The following is a 7,288-nucleotide window of genomic DNA, read 5'->3' as shown; positions in this document are numbered from 1 at the left end:
ACATAATAAATGTGCATGGATACACATCTGTATTTAAAGACTATATATATATATATATATATATATATATGCAAGCTTTGGTCAGTGCTGGGAGACAAGTCCTGTGGACATGTCTGTGACTAGTAAATGAAAAATGCACACATACTGTGAGGTGCAGACGAGTGTTTTGAATGAACCATTGTCTGTAAGTCTGACTATCATTGTATGCCTAAAGGAACTAGCATTTACATTCTAAATAGGCTGGAGAGGCCTTTGATTACAATGTGATTCCATCAAGCATATGCTGGCCATCTCTGATCAGACCAACTCCATTGTCTGTCATTTTTGAACTTAGTTCAGACAGAAGTAATATCAATAATACCAGTTACTGAACAAAGCTATATATATATATAAAATAAATTACGGCGGCACTCAGCAGGACTCGTGAAAAAAGACTCACTATGGAGGTATGATATCCAACGTTTCAATCTCTTTAGTGTGAGATTTTCATCAGGGAACCTCACACTAAAGCGATTGAAACGTTGGATATCATACCTCCGTAGTGAGTCTTTTTTCACGAGTCCTGCTGAGTGCCGCCGTAATTTCTTTTTCTGTGCATGGAGTAGTCCATTCTACCCGGGGAGGGCACCCAGGCAGGTAAAATACAATTTCTACTTACAATTGTTTTTCATTGAGTGCCGGTCTCATGGACTTTTATTTATATATATATATATATATATATATATATATATATATATCCATGACACTGATGCACATTTGCACATATATATATATATATATATATACACATACACTTAAACGATCGCATGTGTATCCACAATGCGAGCACACATATACAAAGTTGCTAATGAAAATATAAACACACACACAGCGCATGTTTGCGCTGTACACAACTCCTGCACCTTTTGCACTGCGTGTAGACCAGGGGCGCTGAGGGGGGTGGTGGGTACAGATTACCGGGGCCCGGCGGGGGCCCGGGTCCATCGCCGCTCCCCCTCCCTCACAGCAGCCCAGCACACAGCGTGTGCTGAGCTGCAGTGGAGACTGCTCGTGGCTGCTGAGCAGCAGCCACAGCAGTCTCCTATGCCTTTGGGGGGGAGCGATCACACTGATCGTGCCCCCCCTGGCATTGAGCAGGGCTGAGGGGGCCCAGAGCGCCCCCCTCCCCAACGTGCAGCACCGCAAACCTTTTTTTTTTTTCGGGAAGGGGACGTGGCCACACCTCCCACAATTAGGCCATGCCCCCCTATTACCCGGGCCCGGCGCGGCTCTCAGCGGGCCTGGTGTAGACGCACAACGCATACTTACATATAATCATAAATATACTCTCACTCATAAAAGGTTCCTTCACATTAAACGTAATATTAGAGGTTTTAGTAGCATATAATTATGTTGTGAAATGTATGTATATGATATTTAAGGTATAGAACATGGTAGACATGGCATGTTTGGTACTATACTGACACCCTGTTTATTTCCAGATATTCGAGTCGATCAGCGAGGGAGTCGCATCTTGCATTCGATGGCTATGGATTAAAGGAAATTATTGGTTAGAATGTATACTTTGTAATGTAGTGCCTTTAGCTAGTTTAAACCAATTAAAGAAAGACAATGTAATATCAAGAGACTGTGGAGAATTGGGACATACCCCTAGTGAACTGTCCTATGAACTACAGCGTACTACAAAGACCAAGAGCAAGAACCAATGGAATTATGTTTGTCTGTCTACATTGTTGTTATCATGATCTGTTAGGGTATATAACCTGTGTCCCGGTCCCAGTCAGTAGCCATTCTTCTTGGATGACCACAGGCTTCTGGAGTGACGACTGTTTACTGGGACCGGTGCACTTGTGTATGTATCAAGCTGTACCTTTTGTATTTAATTGTCTTTGCGCTAATTGTGATAGATCATAGCGTGTAACTTACTTTTTGTAGCAATAAGAACTTTTTGTGCTTTGAAAACACAGTTGGGCTGGAAAGCAATTATTTATTGTGCGACAGGTAATGCTAAATAGCATCTTGCAATTATTTAGGGGTAACGACAATACGGTATTCATACCACCCTCCCTCTTCACTGTCCACAGCTGGAGTGAAAATGGTGCCGATGAGGGTACCCTTTATAGAATCCAAAACCCGCGAGATCCGACAGCGGGATGATGACGCTTTACCTCGATTTCAGATCCGAGTCAGGCGGGAAAACTCAAGCCTGACTCAGATCCGACTCTGATCGGGGGTCTCGAGGGGTTCGGATTCCATAAATCCGAACACGCTCATCCCTAGTAATGATTGCCAATTTAGGGGGAGCAGGAAAACATATGACTGTTAGCCTATACATTGCATTTTTAAATGTAGGCCTGTTTGACACTGGGGCTTAAATTTACTAAGCGGCAGGTTCTAAATCTCAGCGGTATAGTTTACTAAAGCCAAAACCACCACAAATCTGCAGATAAAGCACACTTTGGAATAGAGTTGAATTGATTACCAAAGCACCATTGAAGTTTTAAGACCATGGAAAAAATAGAATATGAAGCAGAGGTTTTGAAAACTGATGTATAAATGCCAGAAAACCCACCCAAAAAAAATGGCTAGGCTCAGACAGACGGAATTATTGAAACAGTTGGTAAATGAATTGATTTTGACAGGCAAGATTGATTGACAGAAATATAATCCATTTGGGCTATGGATGATTATGATGTCTCTCACCAGACATGACTGGACTTTAACAGAAATACACAAACAAAAACCTAAAACAATAAAAATAAGATTAAAAACAACACAATTGTACCACACTCACACATACAAAACAAACACTATAAAAAAACCCTCACATAGATAACACACAGAAAAAGAAACCAACAACAACAAAAAACTACAATTGGCAATCACTTCTTTTTTCTTTCTTCTACAACTTTTTCCTGCTCACAAACCCACAAATTGAAAGTAGCCAGCTGTCTGTTTCTATGATGTCAACTGAATGGAACTTTCTATAACAAACAGAGTAAATGAGTATGAATAGAACAAAGCTGGCCATACAACAGGATGATATCGTACCAATCAGCCAACTAGTTGGCTGATTAGATTGATAATCGTCTAGTGTGTGGAAGCAAATGATAATCAGCTGTTTGCTCCCACACGATGAAAAATGGCAGGAAATGCTCATTCCAACCAGTTGGTGAAAATCAAACATGTTTGATTTCCACCAACTAATCGTTCTAGTTTAGGGGAAACTGTCCCCCCAACTAAACGATAAGTAGGCAGACACTGGCCAGCAGTGAGATAAATGTATGCAGTAAGAAGGATGTTGGAAGCCAGTGAGATTGTTTTGGTGATCAAATGGGAAGATTGTGGGCACTGAGTGGGATGTGGGAGCCACATAACTGCTCAAACCTCAGTTGCATAGACTGCATGTGTGTATTCCAATGAGCACACAATTCTGTGAATTAGCAGCTCCACCATTTTGTGAGTGACAGCAATCTCATTCTGTGAGAGTGCTGAATCTGCAGTTAACCACAGGGTGTGATGGCATACCATATCTGTATTGCGCAAGGAACACGTCCATTAAGGAGTCAGCCTTAATGATCGTAATTTCATTGCTTTTTGAAGTTTGAGTGGCAGAAAATCAATAGGTTTTGTGAATTTTCAGATCATGACTAAGCAGCCTTAATGGGACATATGAAACCGTAAGGTTTTTTGTCTATGGAATATACATATATATATATATATATATATATATATAAAACACTAATCCACGGCACTCACCATTCCTAGATTTGGAGTGCAACTTGGTATGTGACCACATTGTTTAAATATAAATCACAGGGACTATGCACTCACCATAATAACTAATAATAATAATAATAATCATAATAAACAGTGGGGTTTTAGTTCATGAATTGATCAATGCATTTAAGCTTGCAGCCCATCGTCACGGGACCCCACTTTACTGCAAGTCCCTACTCTATTGCTCAGAATTATAACATGGACATAGCCATCCCGTGACGATGGGCTGCAAGCTTAAATGCATTGATCAATTCATGAACTAAAACCCCACTGTTTATTATGATTATTATTATTATTAGTTATTATGGTGAGTGCAGAGCCCCTGTGATTTCTATTTAAACAATGTGGTCACATACCATGTTGCACCCCAAAACTAGGAATGGTGAGTGCTGTGGATTAGTGCTTTTTGTTTATTTTGATTAATTTTTCTAATTAATCATTTTTGTGATGCACCCTTTTAACTAGTTTAATTAACTTGTGTCAGCTGTTTTCATAGGTGCTTTGCAACAGGTGTGCTTGGTAACTGTCTCACGTTTAAAAGCAAAGTTGCTGTGAGCTTTACACCTTGATAGCATACCATGAGTTTAACACTAATGTGATGGCTATGTCCATGTTATAGTTCTGAGCAATAGAGTAGGGACTTGCAGTAAAGTGGGGTCCCGTGACGATGGGCTGCAAGCTTAAATGCATTGATCAATTCATGAACTAAAACCCCACTGTTTATTATGATTATTATTATTAGTTATTATGGTGAGCGCAGAGCCCCTGTGATATATATATATATATATTTATATATATATATATATATATATATATATGTATCAGTCGCCGTGTGCAATTTTATGGAAATGCCGCTACAAACTCTTTCTCTTGTGTACATCTATGCGGCCTAATGTGCAAGGACTGAAACGCCCACTTCTGTACACGCTATGAATACCGATTGGTGTGTCCTTATATGTCACCATCGTTCGCATAATCAAAACTTACATGGCCTCCCCTGTGGCTGTGAAGGCAGCCGCTTGCATTGACACGACCGAGACACTTCCATATCACGCCCACTAGACGGACCATTTTTGCGTTCATTTCTAGCCACTCCCCAGGAACGCCCATCACTTTTCCACAATATCCAGGATGCCGTCTATCTCGAACACAGCAGCACCTCTGTGTATACACTCTGCATAACGCATGCACAGATGCAACAAATCGCTCTGCTGCATGAACATGGGCTTTACGTGCGGCAATGAATCAGGCCCACTGTGTGTATATGTACTTGTAAAGCGTTTCATGCGTACCTACATCAGCTGCCATATTACATCTTTATTGCACTTCCCCCCACACACACACAGAAAATGTCAATATTCTCCTTAGATATCATTAATATACACTCTGTAACTTAAATACTCCCACACCCCACATAATAATAATACATACCTCCGATAACTTAATAAATCTCCAACCATAATAATAAACTTGCACCCCTCAGATAACACTAATAAACCTTTATTCAACATAATACAGCCTCTAACCTTCAGGTAACATTAATACACTTCCATCCCTCAGATAACATTAATATACCCCCACACTACATAATAATACACACCTCAAAAAACAGTAATATACCCCCACCCTTAATAACAATACGCCCCTCAGATAACATTAATAAATCCCCAACATACATAATAATAATAATAATAATACATACCTCAGATAACCACAATACACATCTCTGATAACATTAATAAATCTACAAACCATAATAATACACCCCACCTCTCATATAACATTAATAAACCTTCATTCTACATAATACAGCCTCTACCCCTCAGGTACCAATAATACACTTCCACCCCTCAGATAACATTAATATACCCCCACCCTACATAATAATACTCCCCTCAGGTAACATTAATAAACCCCCACCCTACCTAATAATACACCCCTGAGATAACATTAATAAACTTCCTCCCCACTTAATAATACACCCCATCCCTGAAATATCATTAATATACCCCCACTCCTCATATAACAATAATGCACCTCCACCTCACCCCCATATAACTTTAATAAACTACCATCCCAGCCACAGATATCATTAATACACTGTCACTCCTCTCCAGATACTTATAACGATACTGACTTTAAACCTCTGAACAATCCTGCCTATACCTTCTAAACCTTTATACCCTCCTGCCTATATCTTCTAAGTTGACGCTATTTGCGTACGCAGTCATACAGTAAAATTAAAAACCTTCAGACATTGAAATGTGTTTCCAACGCACAAAGTGTAATATTCAACATAAAAACAGTAGGTTACATGCTGTGATCTAAAGACAATTTAGCGCAAAGAAATTATACAGACCCAAGGTACAGTTATACATACACACGCGCCCTGGAACCAGCTACCGGCATCAGCAAGAAACCTCCGTCAACAGCATCAGCAAGAAGACTCCAGATTGAAGTCTGTATGCACATTTATACCATTGCAGGGATTGGGAATACAATAGACAGGGCCGTAGCTAGGGTAGTGCGGACGTGCCATCGCACAGGGCACCAAAGGTCAGGGGGCGCTGTTTGGGCCTGTCAAATTTCTGTTTATTATCATTCTTGCTTGTAGCTTCCTCTTATTTCATCCCCAGCATCTCCTGGCCTCCCCTATTTTTTCCCTGGCCTTTCCCCATGAAGCCATGGCCCTTTTTTGAGTGCATTATGTCCATTTAAAAAATTAGGGGGCGCCAATGCTCTTTCTGGCACAGGGCACCAAAAAGTCTAGTTACGGCTCTGACAATAGATAAGTTTGGCGTGATTCCATTGGTTCTTCTTAAAGTTGTCTTGGTTACCGGATCATTTATCGGACAATTTCAAATGGATACAAACGGTCTCCAACCTCCCTTTGTATCCTTTTTCCCGCCACATGCAAATCTAAGCTGCTAACATTACACAGTACATTTTAGTGTTTTAACTCTCTACAGTACATAAGTTGAGAATGCATGTTGCGATCTTCTCACCGATGATACCAGAAAGCTGTTGAGACAGAGTAGATCAGTACGACACTAAACACGGTTTACTTATCATGTACTAAACCTTAGTTGTAGAAAACAGTCATTGCTTTACACGCTGGCATTGTGAATGAATCATGTAATAATAACCCTTTTGCGCTATGGAACTATTGCTTTAAGTGTATGTATGCAAGGGAGAACGACACTAATTAGCGTTGTGCGTCTGGGGGTCTGTGGGGTACTTAGCGAGCAACACTAAGCTGGAAAGGTATCTCTGAGTGTATGGGACTAAGGGCCTGATTCAGACCCACTCGCGAGTGGCTGTCCGCTCGCAAGTGGGTCGATGTTATGCACTGAGCATGCACACGACGGAGGGAGCTCCGTCGTGCGCATGCGCCAGACGCGACGAGCAAAGGAAAGTCCTTCGCTCGTTGTGTCCGATCAAAGGGGGCGTGCTGTCGATGTTGATTGACAGCACGCCCCCTTTGGTGGGCGTGCCGGGGGCGTGCCTC

Source organism: Taudactylus pleione, unplaced genomic scaffold, assembly GCF_031769625.1.
Source record: "Taudactylus pleione unplaced genomic scaffold, aTauple2 ptg000082l, whole genome shotgun sequence".
In the NCBI taxonomy this organism is placed as follows: domain Eukaryota; kingdom Metazoa; phylum Chordata; class Amphibia; order Anura; family Myobatrachidae; genus Taudactylus; species Taudactylus pleione.
The sequence above is the reverse complement of the archived record's forward strand: the minus strand, read 5'-3'. Positions refer to the sequence as shown.